General features: G+C 47.7%; 1 non-coding gene across 1 annotated transcript; it reads left to right on the top strand.

Annotated features, from left to right (window-relative positions):
- The first annotated feature begins 15,505 nt into the window (after nt 1–15,505).
- On the top strand, nt 15,506–15,622 carry LOC124557462. The gene has a single exon (XR_006968721.1). It is a non-coding gene; the product is annotated as a U5 spliceosomal RNA (small nuclear RNA).
- Nucleotides 15,623–16,003: the final 381 nt, after the last annotated feature.

Genomic DNA, 16,003 nt, shown 5'->3' with positions numbered 1-16,003 from the left:
TTCTTGGCATTTCTTATTACACTTGTAGTCATTGATGCAACCACTGACTTATGATCACTGATACCCTCTTCTACATTCACGGAGTCGAAAAGTTCCGGTCTATTTGTTGCTATGAGGTCTAAAACGTTAGCTTCACGAGTTGGGTCTCTAACTATCTGCTCGAAGTAATTCTCGGACAAGGCAGTCAGGATAATGTCACAAGAGTCTCTGTCCCTGGCTCCAGTTCTGATTGTGTGACTATCCCATTCTATACCTGGTAGATTGAAGTCTCCCCCTATTACAATAGTATGATCACGAAACTTCTTCACGACGTTCTGCAGGTTCTCTCTGAGGCGCTCAACTACTACGGTTGCTGATGCAGGTGGTCTATAGAAGCATCCGACTATCATATCTGACCCACCTTTGATACTTAACTTAACCCAGATTATTTCACATTCGCATTCGCTAATAACTTCACTGGATATTATTGAATTCTTTACTGCTATAAATACTCCTCCACCATTGGCGTTTATCCTATCCTTGCGGTATATATTCCATTCTGTGTCTAGGATTTCGTTACTGTTCACTTCCGGTTTTAACCAACTTTCCGTTCCTAATACTATATGCGCACTATTTCCTTCAATAAGAGATACTAATTCAGGAACCTTGCCCTGGATACTCCTGCAGTTTACCAATATTACGTTAACTTTTCCTGTTTTTGGTCTCTGAGGACGGACGTTCTTTATCAACGATGATAATGTCCTCTCTGGTAAGCCGTCAGGTATTTTATCGTTTCGCCCAAGGGGGGGTCCCTCTAACCTAAAAAACCCCCGTGTGCACGCCACACGTACTCTGCTACCCTAGTAGCTGCTTCCGGTGTGTAGTGCACGCCTGACCTGTCTAGGGGGGCCCTACAGTTCTCCACCCAATAACGGAGGTCGATGAATTTGCAACCATTATAGTCGCAGAGTCGTCTGAGCCTCTGGTTTAGACCCTCCACACGGCTCCAAACCAGAGGACCGCGATCGACTCTGGGCACTATGCTGCAGATATTAAGCTCAGCTTGCACTCCGCGTGCGATGCTGGTTGTCTTCACCAAATCAGCCAGCCGCCGGAAGGAACCAAGGATGGCCTCAGAACCCAAGCGGCAGGCGTCATTCGTTCCGACATGTGCTACTATCTGCAGCCGGTCACACCCAGTGCGTTCAATAGCTGCCGGAAGGGCCTCCTCCACATTACGGACGAGACCCCCCGGCAAGCACACCGAGTGCACACTGGCATTCTTCCCCGACCTACCCGCTATTTTCCTGAGGGGCTCCATAACCCGTCTAACGTTGGAGCTCCCTATAACTAATAGGCCCGCCCTCTGTGACTGTGGCCAGGTCATTCCGAACTGGGAAATCTGTGGATAGAAGGACCCAAACCTTACACAACATCTAGGGATGACGATGGCCATCACGTAGAGTTCTCCAAACACCACTATAACTAGCATTTAGAGGAAGAACAACGGAGCGTACGCTATCTGAAGGATTGTCGTCGAACATTTGCAGTACACGTCCCTCAAAACCAGGAATTGCGTTCAACCTGTGGTCGAACTTGAGTCTGGAAATCTCTGTCTAATGTGCCCCTTTCACGGAGACAACGATCCACAGCAGCAGATGTCCTCTGATTTGGATAACTTCCTGCGTACAAACGTCACGTTCCCTCCATAGTTCCTGCAGCACCAAAGGCAAACTGCATGTCTGCAAGTTCACTCTACATTTCATGTCCTATGCATGATAACACAGATTAAACAAACCTTTTACATTTTCAACTGCATTCCATTGTTCCCTAACACACTATCTTCCTTTTGATACGACACTTGGTTACGTATTACGTAGTGGTAGAAGCAAAGTTCTCAAACAACAGCTCACCTCAAGTACACAGTACCGCATGAGGACAAAGGAAACTACTACAGAGTGTCTTCGTTACGGCGCGGCTACCAATTACAATAAATGACAGTAGACACCTGTAATCTTTCAACGTCCCGCCTTCCTGCCATACATACACCGATAAGCCACGACATTATGACCACTGTCCACCACGACGTCGGATACCCCTGGTGGCCTTGGGGCACGTGACGCCGTAACGATAGTATCTGCCGAGCAGGCACGGACGGGGGATCAAAAAAATGGTTCAAATGGCTCTGAGCAGTATGGGACTTAACATCTGTGGTCATCAGGCCCCTAGAACTTAGAACTACTTAAACCTAACTAACCTATGGACATCACACACATCCATGCCCGAGGCAGGATTCGAACCTGCGACCGTAGCGGTCGCGCGGTTCCAGACTGTAGCGCCTAGAACCGCTCGGCCACCACGGCCGGCACGGGGGATCACCCTAGCGAAGACGTGGGCCGCAAACAGAGAGACCCATCGAGATAAGAGACTTTGAGACACATTATTATTGCGTACAATGTGTGAACGAGTAATTCGAAAACGGTGAAGCTCTCCGAATGTTCACGTGCTATTGTCATGAGCATCTACGGAAGGAGGTGGGACAGTGAAACTACCACTAGGCGCTAAATGGTTGAAGGTCCACGATTCTTCAAAGAACGTGGGGTTCGGAGGCTTGTCTGCTCTGTAAATTAGGTGATCCGTGGTATCTCTGCCGAAAAAGCACAATGCTGGTTCACGTACAAGTGTTTCGGAGCACACTGTTCATCACTGCTATATGTCACTGATGTGACAAATAGCTCCGCAGGGGACCACCCCTTTGTGTTCACATCAAATACGATTGCTGTGGCTAAGGGACCATCGGGATTCAACCTTCGATCAATGGAAACGTGTCGGCTCTTCGAGAGAATCACTTTTTTGCCACACTAGGTCAATGGCCGTTTCCACAAACGTCATCGACGTGAACGGCCGATCGAAACGTGAAGCGCGCCACGCACGCCGGCTGGCGGGAGCGAGCAGTATTGTGCTGTGGGAGACACTCTCATGCCCTTGCATGGGACTTCTGGCACTAATAGAAGACATGAAATTGCAATGAATCCAGACCAATAACTGCATACAAGCGTCGACAAATAGCAACGGGGGCAGTTGAAAACGTGTGCCCCAACTGGGATTCGAATCTGGGATTTCCTGCTTACATGGCAGTCGCTCTATCCGACTGAGCCACCGAGGACACAGAGGTGGACAGTTGAAAATGTGTGCCTGACAGGGACTCAAACCTGGGATCTCCTGCTTACATGGCAGTTTCTCTATCCGACTGAGCCACCGAGGACACAGAGTATAGTGCGTCTGGAAGGAGTTATCTCTGGCACGCTCCCTGTGAGACCCACACTTCTAACTTACTGTCCACACACTACATTTGTAGTGCCTCTGCCCACTATACTGATTACTCGGACATGTCCGAAAGGACAGATACCATCTTCATATAGATAAGACGTACCGGCCAATGATCTTCTTCGGTGCAGATGCACTCACATTGCTCAAACTCTTACAGGAATCGGTAGATTGACTGCCCCGAGTAATGAGTATAGTGGGCAGGGGCACTACAAATGTAGCATGTGGACAGCAAGTTGGAAGTGTGGATCTCACAGGGAGCGTACTAGAGATAAGTAATTCCAGTCGCAATATCCTCTGTCTCCTCGGTGGCTCAGTCGGTCAGTCGGCTATTAGCCCTGATGTGAAGCGGACGCGCGCTGGGCTCTGTGCGGGGCTCCGCAAGCGGGCCGTTTTTACTCGCGAGGGTAGTGGTATTGCAGTGTAAACAGATCGCCTCGAACGACGATGGAGCTTTCTTATAGAAAGGCAACGATCAAAATAACGTTCGATGCACAGTACACGAGACCTAAGGCATACGAAGTAGAGCGTTTCCTGTGTAAAGTAATGCACGTTGATCCACAGGAACTTATGGGTATACATCTTTCGATCGTCTCCAGTACAGTTTACCTGCAACTTGTCGATGAAGCAGCGTGCGAACGACTTCTTCGCCGTTCCACCGATGGATATCGTTTCCACCACTCGGACGGCAACGTGGGTGTAGTAACTGTCGACCATGCGGGACTCGGGGTACTGAACATACGAATCTTCGAGCTGCCTTTTGAAGTTCCGACCATGCTTGTCGTGAACGGGCTGCGTCCTTACGGGGAAGTATTAAGTCACGTGGAAGAAAAGTGCCATACGTTCGAGACGTATCCTGTGCTGGATGGAGTGCGTCAGGTGCGAATCGAACTGCGTAAACACATACCATCGTACGTGACAGTTGGTGGCTGTGAAAATGGTTCAAATGGCTCTGAGCACTATGGGCTTAACATCTGAGGCCATCAGTCCCCTATGACTTAGAACTACTTAAACCTAACTAAGCGAAGGACATCACACACATCCATTCCCGAGGCAGAATTCGAACCTGCGACCGTAGCAGTGGCGCGGTTCCGGACTGAAGCGCCTAGAACCGCTCGGCCACCGCCGCCGGCTGGTGGCTGTCGAGCGATCGTCATTTATGACGGCAGGGCAGGAAGAGCATGTACGCTCTGAATGCCTGCAACGACGCTTCGCCAAAATACCATATGTACACCCGACGACTCCATCGCAACCGACAACGCTGCCTATTACACAAGCTGAGGCAGTGAGAAACACGTCGGACGTGGACGCTGTTCCGTTCCAGTTGCCGACGGCCTCGGGCCTGGTTTCCGTGCTCACGACAACGAAGCCTCCATCGGAAACGTCGCCGTCTCGACAGCAGCGACCACGTCTGCACCCCAGCCGTGTGAGGAAGGAGAGCGTCAGCAAATCGATTCGAGCTCGGACGTGGAGATGCGGGAGGTGCCTACTGTTTGTCGTGATCCATAGGACGCAGACACTCGTTCCCGGAAACAGAAGTCGCCCAAGCGACGAAAGAAGAGGAGGCTGTCTGCGGGCAATGATTCGAGGGATGGTGACACGTTGCAGCAGGACGAGAAAAATGCATCTGCGGCCTGGTATGTGGACTTCACACCAACGGTTCCTGGTTCGCTGCTGGCAACGCCCGCCCAAGGACAAAGCCAAGTTGACGATGCTCATCTCACCGACGAGCCCCATGAGGATTTTGTGGCTAAGACATCGGATGAACGTCATGCGTCGCCTAACGTATCACACCTCCAGCTTGGTGATTGGGCGTCCGAGATGGAGATGGAAAGTGTGGTGTCACCGCCAGACACCACACTTGCTAGGTGGTAGCTTTAAATCGGCCGCGGTCCCTTAGTACATGTCGGACCCGCGTGTCGCCACTGTGTGATCGCAGACCGAGCGCCACCACAAGGCAGGTCTCGAGATACGGAATAGCACTCGCCCCAGTTGTACGGACGACTTTGCTAGCGACTACACTGACGAAGCCTCGCTCATTAGCCGAGCAGATAGTTAGAATAGCCTTCAGCTGAGTCAATTGCTACGACCTAGCAAAGCGCCATTAGTAACATTGCGTGTATCTATGGAGTCTCACTTGTATCGCCACAATCTCCAGATGTACCACAAGGATGGATTAAAGTTAGGTATTCCAGCAGCTACGTACTTTTCGTTATAGCATTCATTACGTATCCTGTTTCAGACCTCACGCCATCCAGCTTTAGCTTAGCGCGTGCCTTTCGGCTTCCTCTCATTGTGTCTAGGCTGTCTTGTCTAGACACAACAGAAAGAATGATATCAGACTCGAGAGACAACCAGATAACCGCGGCCGGTGGATCGTCGGACGGACACCTCGTCTCAGCTGATCAATAATATATACGGTTCGGGTGGCAGGGAAGGTCGGACGGACGATGCGGCGCAAACTGGCTTAAACGACTGTAGGATACGTCATCGTACCATCAAATGACCTAGGTGTATCGGATAGGGACAGTCAATGTCACCGGCATCAGCTCCACGATCAAAACTCAGTTGTTAAAGGACATAATTCGAGCGGCGGACACTGATATCGTGTTTCTTTCAGAGGTACGGCCTGATCTGCGCCTGGATGTTTATAGCTACGCGTCTTACGTCAACCCAACTTCCGACGGTGGAGGTGGTACGGCCATACTACCACGCGATGGCGTCGAACCAACGGATATTCAGTTTTTGCCGTCAGCGAGAGGCGTTGCACTCACCATCGGCGCAGTCCGCCTTGAGAATCTGTATTCCCCGTCTGGTAATGCGAAGCGTCGAGCGCGAACACTCTATTACTCCACTGAGGTAGCTGCATTGTTTCGCCGGTCAGACTGGCCGAGCGGTTCTAGGCGCTACAGTCTGGAACCGCGCGACCCCTACGGTCGCAGGTTCGAATCCTGCCTCGGGCATGGATGTGTGTGATGTCCTTAGGTTAGTTTGGTTTAAGTAGTTCTAAGTTCTACGGGACTGATGACCACAGCAGTTAAGTCCCATAGTGCTCAGAACCATTTATTTATTTATTGCATTGTTTCAAGGCGCTACAGAGCACCTGGTGGTGGGCGGGGACTTTAACGGCGTCTTACGCCCTGAGGAGCGGATCCCTCACCATGTCCCATTTTCATCCCTTCATGCTATGGTCAGAGATCTCGCTTATACATGGACGCTAATCCACGGTGACCGACGCGGATATACACACTTCACCAGCCACTCGGATAGCGGGTTGGGCAGGATTTATGTCTCCCGAGGTCTTTGGGCAGCAACTGTCGGTGGTGAGCTGTGGCCCACTGCATTCACCGACCATCAGACCTTCATCTGCGCCGTGACTCTGCCACTACAACAGACGAGCCTTAGTAGAAATGGCTGTAAACACTATGGGACTTAACATCTGAGGTCATCAGTCCCCTAAGAACTACGTAAACCTAACTAACCTAAAGACATCACACACATCCATGGCCGAGGCAGGATTCGAACGTGCGACCGTAACCGTCGAGTCTTAGTAGAGGACCTTGTACTCTTAACGTTAACATTCTCCAGGAAGAGTGTAGCCGTCACTGATAGCTGGCACAAATGTGAGCGACGACGTCATACCTATGTTTCCAAGACACGATGGTGGACATACTGCGCCAAACCAGCTCTCCGCCGCATGCTCATGGCATATGGATGAGACAGGGCGCTCCGATCCACCTTTGAGTTTTACTACACTGTCCTGCGGGAACTAGCGTCGCAACAACCTTCGCCAGAGCGCCAGATGGCCGTCCACCGGTCACAGGTACGGCTTCTGCAGATCACGGCTGACAGATTGGACGGCACGTCGGTTCTATCGAGACTGCAAGATCCCATCCCAGAGGTACGTGCCTCTCTTTATCACATCGCCAGAGAACGGAGACACCATAAGAGACGACTCATCACAGCAGTTATTTCTGCGGACGGGCAACGCGCAGAGGCACACAGCGCCATCTGCAGTGCCCTCAGAGATTATTATCGCTCTCTGTATCTAGCAGATCAACGGCGTGACAATGACACTGAGGACGTCCTGCGCGACCTGCCACATTCGGGTAGGGCGTAAGGCAATTCCACATTCTTGGAGTCTGTCACGCGCGAAATGCGCATGGCCCTCTCGCGGGGCGCGAGAAACAAATCACCTGGACCTGATGGTCTTCCGCTTGAATTTTATAGCGCCTTTTCTAACCTGATGGGGGAAAAGTTTGGCGGCAGATGTGCTGTGAACTCCTGCTTCCGGACTTCCATCCCCCCCCCCCCCACCGAATTTTAGGTGGGAATGATCATCCCTGTGGCAAAACCAAACGGGTGTTGCAGACCACAAGACTTCCGGCCGTTGACGTTATTGAATTCGGATATTCGGATTACAAGCTGTTCGCCAGCATTCTTCGTGCTCGTCTCCTCGATATTGTCAAAGATGCCATTCATGCCGTCCAAACATGTTCAAATGGCTCTGAGCACCATGGGACTCAACTGCTGAGGTCATTAGTCCCCTAGAACTTAGAACTAGTTAAACCTAACTAACCTAAGGACATCACAAACATCCATGCCCGAGGCAGGATTCGAACCTGCGACCGTAGCGGTCTTGCGGTTCCAGACTGCAGCGCCTTTAACCGCACGGCCACTACGGCCGGCTCCAAACATGTCTGTGAGGTGACAGTAATATACACACGGCGTTAAGCTCTTATAGAGATGTGGTGGCACTCATGTAGGCATGCCGTTTAGAGGGCGCCCTCGTGGCGGTTGACCTAGACCACGCATTTGCCAGAGTTGAGCACCATTTCTTGCAGGCTGTCTTAGAGAAGGTGGGACTGTCCCCAATATCGGCAGGTGTGGTTTTCCGTCTCATCCACGAAGCCCCTTCCACAATTCTGGTCAATGACTACCGCTCGTCATTGTTTACTATTGCGCGTTCAGTGCGACAAGGATGTCCCCTGTCAGCCTTTCTCTTCGCCGTCGCCCACGAGCCTGCACTTCATGGTCTACGACAGCGTTTGGAGGACATTCGCCTTCGCGATGTGCATGTTAAATGTTGTGCCTATGCGGACAATGTAGTATTCTTGGCGAGGTCATCAGAAGATATATGTATGGCGATCACGTGGCTTCAGCAATATGGAGAGGCGGCCGGGAGCCGTATAAACCTGCGAAAGTCGCACTAAGTGGATGTGGGCAGAGGACTTCATATGAGTACGCCAGTGCCCATTAACAAAGTCCCGGTGATGAAGTGTTTGGGAGTGACCATGGGAACGTGCAGCGTACAGCAGCAGCTACGTATCGCAGACTACTTAATGTGATCCGCACTCAAGTTCGTCACCATAACTTACGAACACTTGACTTTATCATGTGGGTACATTTTGTCAACGTCTACCTCGCTCCGGAACTTAATCATTATACACACGTTCTCCCGATGGCCACTACGGTGACTTCCAAGGTCCTGGCGGCCTTCGGTCATTTCGTCAGCAAAGGTAGGGTGTTCAGGAACCGTTACGAGACGCTAACGTTGCTCACACATGCAGGTGGCATTGGAATGATAAACGTATACAGCAGGGCGCCCGCTCTCTTTCTGCGGACGATGCATCGCCTACGTACTTCGTTCAAGGACACCCTCCCTGGTACACTGATTCAGGAGGTGTTGCCTCAGTCCCTCCGGCCGCCGATTCCTGTTAGATATATCACTGTGTAGCATTCTCACCTATCTGGTCGACATGATTTATCTGTTGGATGTCTTACCGACCACGCGGGATCCTAGAACCATGGACTTTTACCGCTACTTTCAACGGACGCTGTGGCTAATGTGGTTGAACGCCGAGATCCGGCAGTTGGCTGGAGGCGGGTGTGGAGAAACGTACACTGGCCTTTCCTTCCCACCACGGTCAGGGCGCTGTGGTACGTGATAACGACCGAAAAATTCCCCACCTGTCAACGTTTACGCATGATCCAGCTTACCGAGGATCCTTTCTGCCCAAGATGCGCCGCTGTAGACACCGACATGCACCGTTTCTTTTGTGGTACGGCTACTGACTGCTGGCTCCTCACACAGCGCATGTTGGCATAGATGCTGCGTCGGACGCCTCAGTCCGTAGAGCACACCGAACTCATCCGTCCCGACGTAACTTCCTTCCCTGCTACGCGTCATAACGCCACGGTGTGCGTTAAGGGTATGGAATTGTCATACTTTTTTTAATGAGAGCGGTCCAGGGTTGTTTGATTACTGCCATTATTTAACGAGTAACTACACGATTTTACGGTGCAGAGCGTCGTATGGTACGCTCTTTGCGAATTACTTGGGGTCGTTGTTTACGCGCCCTCCAGACCATTGGGGTGCGTCGGGTGTGAGAAGAGAATGAAATATCGCACATGATGAACTGATGAGAGACATAAAACCCCGAGAAAGAAAGACAGAAAAAAAAGAATTACAAATCACAACATGAGAACAAACTGAACAACAAATAACATATAATTAAGTATTGTACCCCTTCCTTTATCCTTTTATTTTTTTAGTAAAGTGTTCAGAGGCAAATTTAATTTTTGTTCGTGGATGGAGCCTGAAGTGGTGGCGCACGACCGTCCTACTTAGCTTTAGGGTGAAAGTGGCGGTGGCACTAGCTTTGTTCTTGCTTTTAGGTTAGATAGGTTTCTAGGGGTAGTATGGGTGATAGGGGTCAACGCCTGAAGTGGAAGAGGTCTAAAAAGTGCATTAAAATCTATTAAGTTAAAAAAATACAGAAAAAGAAAACAGAAAAAACGAAAAAATAACGACAGAGCATCTGCCATGTAAGCAGGAGATCCAGGGTTCGAGTTCCGGTCGGGGCACACATTTTCAACTGTCCCCATTGATATTTATCAACGACTGCAAGTTGCTAATGGTCTGGATTCATTGTAATTTCATTCTTTGAGAGCTGCAAGATCACTAATGCTATTTGTTCTTACGGACATGTCCGAAGGAACTGATACCATCTTCCGGATCGGAGCCAGAACTGTGCTACAGTGGTTGCAGGAGGATTATAGTGGACTTACGTTGATGTTTCGACAACCAACTTCTCTTGGTGTAAATCCTACGGAACTCATCTGGCTAGATATCGGGCGCCATTACCGCGTACGCAAATCAGCGGCCCTTTATTTTCACAAATTACATGACCTGTGCTTAGACATCTAATGCCACATTGCTCCAAAAAATCTACCAAATAGCTGTCGAATCCCTGATACGCAGAATCAGTGATGTATTTTGCTCCAAAGACGGAAAAATAAGCTATTAAGCAGGTAGTCATGTTTTCGCTCATATATAAATCTGACTCTGAGTAATAATTCTAATTCTGTATTGGAAACAGTATTCTGAAAGTTTAAAAAAAATCAACTACGGGTTCATTTCGACATTTTATCTTTATATCTGATACCTAGTCCACAAGAGAGACTTGTGCCAACGTACTCGCATTTCAGTAAACGCTATGTGTCGCAACTACCGAGAAAGAAGATGACATTCGCAAATAATTGAGCTTCTCATGTAGCTGTCACATGTTTTGTTTTCTTCATTTTTATTTCCCGATTTTTAGGTCCACTGCCGTGTGGTATTCACTCACAATATTCATGAGTTATCGGGAAATAGTATCATGAGCGTATGACAAATTATGAAGCTTTTGTTGTCTTGCAATTCAGGAACAGCTGAAAGATTTTTTCTGAATAACTATTCCTTTCAGCCGGCCGGTGTGGCCGTGCGGTTCTAGGTGCTTCAGTCTGGAACAGCGTGACCGCTACGGTCGCAGGTTCGAATCCTGCCTCGGGCATGGATTGTGTTATGTCCTTAGGTTAGTTAGGTTTAAGTAGTTCTAAGTTCTATGTGACTGATGACCACAGATGTTAAGTCCCATAGTGCTCAGAGCCATTTGAACCATTTTTTATTCCTTTCATTTGGGCATTTTTAAATAGTTCATCAGTAAGTTTTATATGAGCTGTTTTGTTTCGGTGCTTGTTCTGTGCACTTGGGATTCTTGTCATGAATTTCGTTTAATTTAGCGTTTTACGCTCTGTCAAAGGCTTTCTCATATTCACAAAAAACAGAGACCTTCATTTATGTTTTCATCCCTATAATTTTGCACCTGTAACTGTAACATGACTATAGCTTCTCTTAAATCTAATCTTTTTGTAAGCCAAATTACGATTATGTATAAGATGCAGACATAGTCTTACAATACTACACAGGATAGCATTACGTAGTTAATGTACCGAATTAATCATTGTTGAAATAAATTACTTCATTTGGCAGTCATTACAGATAAGACATTTGTGTCTGTAGAAGTATAACGAACTTCAAATAAAAAATAAATTTTGACAATGCAAAAATCGTAGGGCCTCACTGTTTCTCTCGAAAATTAATGCAATTATTCCTCGTTAAATTATTTCTCAAACGAACTTTACTACTTCAAGAAAATTTAGAAAGATTACTTTCTTTAAATGATTACTCTGTTTAATTAATTCTGAAATTGTCCACCTTCTTAGTTAAGCGGGCAGCATGTCTGACTTCCATTCCAAAGACCTGGCTTTCATTCCGTGAACTGTAACAGATTTTTCCTAGTGTAAGGATTGTAACGGGATGCACTGGGCCTGAAAATGCCAAAATGAGGAACTACCTGAATTAGAAGTAGTAGTTCCGAGGGCTGGAAAGCCGACAACAGCAGAGACAGCGATGCGCTGTTCCCAGACCCCTCCGTACCGCATCCAACTGCCGCCACTGGCAGGAGACGACACGGTGGCTGGTCGGTACTGCATGCTTCTCGGGCCGAAACAAGGCTCGAAGTCTGATTTTAACTACACCGTCTGTAACTATGTTGCACATATAGAACATACAATGATATGCATTATTTTTGATCTTATGCATGATGTGTGTGTAATATTTAAATACAATGCATTTCTTTTCTTGCTTCCTATTTGCTCATCTATTTCTTGAGGGCATTAATAATGACCTGTTAGGTCGAACTTTCCAAAATCCACCGCAGAAATATACAGTAGCATCACTTTTAGATTTCAGTATCAAGACTAATATACTATGAGGAGTTTATATGGCTCAAATGGCTCTGAGCACTATGGGACTTAACATCTTAGGTCATCAGTCCCTTAGAACTCAGAACTACTTAAACCTAACATAACACACATCCATGCGACCGTAGCGGTCGCGCAGTTCCAGACTGAAGCGCCTAGAACCGCTCGGCCACACCGGCCGGCGCCCGCATCTCGTGGTCGTGCGGTAGCGTTCTCGCTTCCCACGCCCGGGTTCCCGGGTTCGATTCCCGGCGGGGTCAGGGATTTTCTCTACCTCGTGATGGCTGGGTGTTGTGTGCTGTCCTTAGGTTAGTTAGGTTTAAGTAGTTCTAAGTTCTAGGGGACTTATGACCACAGCAGTTGAGTCCCATAGTGCTCAGAGCCATTTGAACCACACCGGCCGGCAATGACACGGTCCTACGCCACCTTACTGTGAGCGTCAGTATACCCCCATGCTCGACGTCGGATCCAATATCTTACAGCATCAATAACCTTCCCATGAATCACATATTAGTTACCATGTACAGCATCCTTCATAGGGGCAAACAGATGGAAGTTGGAAGGTGCGAGATCCGGACCGTACGGTGAATGAGGAACAACAGTCCAGTGAAGTTTTGTAAGACCGTCTTGGGTGCGGAGATGTGCGTGAGGCCTTGCGTTGTCATGCAGAAGGGGAAATGCGTTTGCACGTTTGTTTTGACGAACACGCTGAGTCGTTTATTCAGTTTCCTGAGGGTATCACAGTACCCTTCAGAGTTGATCGTTGCACCACGAGGGAGGACATGGAACAGAAGAACCCCTTCACAGTCCCAGAAGACGTCGCCATGACCTTACCGGCCGAGGATGCGACTCTGAACTTTTTCTTCGGAGCAGAGGTGGTACGGCGCCAAACGTGGACTGCCGTTTTGTTTCCGTTTGGAAGTGGTGAGCCCATGTTTCATAACCTGTCATTGTCACGAACAGCCGCGAAACGTGCAAACGGTTGTGCACAGACGAACCTTAGTTGCTCCTTATGGTCTTACGTAAGGCCTCAAAGAACCCAGAGAGCACACACCTTTGGGTACCTCAACTGGTGGATGAGTTTCAGCACTACTTACAGTTTGGTAGTGATCCGTCGATCACCACGAATGAGAGTGTCCGTACGTTCCAACATTGCAGGAGTCACAGCTGTGTGCGGTCGGCTGGTACGTAGGAGATGGGCAGGTTTGCGTGACCTTGTTGCAGTGATGACATACGCCTCGCCCAACAACTCACCGTGCTTTTGTTGACTGTCAGGTCTCCGAGCATTCTGCTAGCACCTATGTACATCTGCGATGCTCTGGTTTTCCTCCAATAGGGACTCGATGACTGCTCTCCACATGGAACGCACCTCATTTACAGACACCACTTTTGAAGCGCCGCTACATATTGGAACTTCATGAAACCATAAGGACTGAATTGGGAGTATTCCACGATGTACCACAACAAATTTCGCATTTTTTCAACCATAATTTGCCGTGAAGAAATGTGTTTCGTAACTTACTGAACGCCAGTCGTAATACAGAGTTTGTGATATTTAATAAGTAATGCAGTGAAGGTAGACCGTAAGTTGCGTTCTTATAGCTCTGTCGGTAGAGTAAAGCAAAGGTTCCGAGCTTGATTCCCGGTCCGGCATACAGTTTTTAATATCGCAGAACTTCTCATATTTTACTTGACAAGCCAGAATATCTAAATGTATAGTAGTAGTAGTAGTAGTAGTAGTAGTAGTAGTAGTAGCAGGCGTCAACTATATCACTGTAAGCGCGACCGCAGTTATAGGGTGAAGTCTCAATCATGTTATTTTGTTTCATTTCCTCCCGCCATGTCGTATTACAAATGATGTTCCTGGGTAAGAATCTGATATGAACATGATGGCGTGAATTTTTCAATACATGGTCAAGTGTTACAGGTAAAATGGATGCCATAAATTCGGGAGGACGACGGTTCAATCCCGTCTCCGGCCATCCTGATTTAGGTTTTCCGTGATTTCCCTAAATCGTTTCAGGCAAATGCCGGGAGGGTTCCTTTGAAAGGGCACGGCCGATTTCCTTCCCAATCCTTCCCTAACCCGAGCTTGCGCTCCGTCTCTAATGACCTCGTTGTCGACGGGACGTTGAACACTAACCACCACCACCACCACCATAAATTCGAAATGTTATCCAAATTCTAACACTTACAAACAATTCATAATGACACAGAAGTTACATCACAGCTGACTATTGGTCTCATGGATGTAGTGACATTTACCAAAATTACTTCAGTTTTTAGATATAGTGACGAAACAGCCGATCGCTTAAGATGGAATCATGGTCTGGTTTATACGCTTTGAAAATTCCAATTTATTGGAGAAATATATGAGAGTCGTCAAATGATAATAGTTCAAGCAAACAATACAAGTATAGACAAGACAGAATTATCATGCATTTGAAAACACAGCACAACAGTGTTAGTACGAGTCCAGTTTCTTCTTGAGTCCATAAACTGACAAAATAATGCAGTAGCTCAGTTTGATAGTTAGTAGATAACAGTTTAGGCTGGATGAGACAGACTAAAGTGTACATCAGTCCTTTTCATGCTACTGGACGGACTATCAGTTTTCATTTCATTTAAAATAAATTTTGGAACCTAAAGATGGAAAGAAGTGCGAAGTTTAAAGTTTAGATCGTCACTGAGGCGCATAGCTATAAAGTAATAGTTAACGTAAGGCCACTGGAAGGCATAGGCTCCCGGCCCGGTTCGAGACATCGTTCAGCATACAGTTTCACCTTCTCATCACAACGTAAGTTTCTATATTGTGTATATTTCTCAATATATCTTGGAATGTTTAAGCCAAACGGAAGTCGAAATTTGAGATAGCTAAATATCTCGAAAACGACTCAGTGTACGACAAAAATTTTAATGTGAAAAGAGAATATTAATAGTGGTGACACCTGTCTGTGCTACTATCGGCCACCTCCTAACCGTTCTGCTTGTGTGTGTGGGCTCAAATTTGTATTCTGTAATGGGAAACCCCAATTTTTATTGTATATTCAGAGTGACCCCATAATAACCTAAGGTTTACTCAACGGATTATTTCCCGTTCGTTGTAGATGTCACACTCTGGTTTTCGTTCAAACGAATAAATCTTTCACCCTTTACTAAAGATTTCCGTGGAGGGAAAACTAAATGAGTCTTCTATAAATTTCTCATAGTGCTCAGCTTTTGTGGAGCCTTCATCTCAAATATTGTCAGCTCGGTAGCTCAGCGTGTTCGGTCAGAGAGACGGCTGCTATGTGTAATAAAAAATGAGTGAAGGAATCAACAACGAGCTTAAACGGATGTCATGTGGCGTGCACTACGACCAAATACAACGAACAATAACGAACAAAACTTTAAAAAAAGTGGTTAGCGTTGCTGCCTCTGGATCACGGGGTCCCGGGTTCGATTCCCAGCCGGGTTGGGGATTTTTCTCTGGCCGGGGAACAGGTGTATGTGTTACCCTCATCATTTCCTCATCATAATTCGTGACAGTGTCTCACCTTATTGTGTAAAAATTGGACTGTGTAGAAATTGGGACTTTGTACGGCCGCTGAGGATCGCGCAGTTGAACGCC

Source organism: Schistocerca americana, chromosome X, assembly GCF_021461395.2.
Source record: "Schistocerca americana isolate TAMUIC-IGC-003095 chromosome X, iqSchAmer2.1, whole genome shotgun sequence".
Taxonomy (NCBI): domain Eukaryota; kingdom Metazoa; phylum Arthropoda; class Insecta; order Orthoptera; family Acrididae; genus Schistocerca; species Schistocerca americana.
The sequence above is the reverse complement of the archived record's forward strand: the minus strand, read 5'-3'. Positions and strand labels throughout refer to the sequence as shown.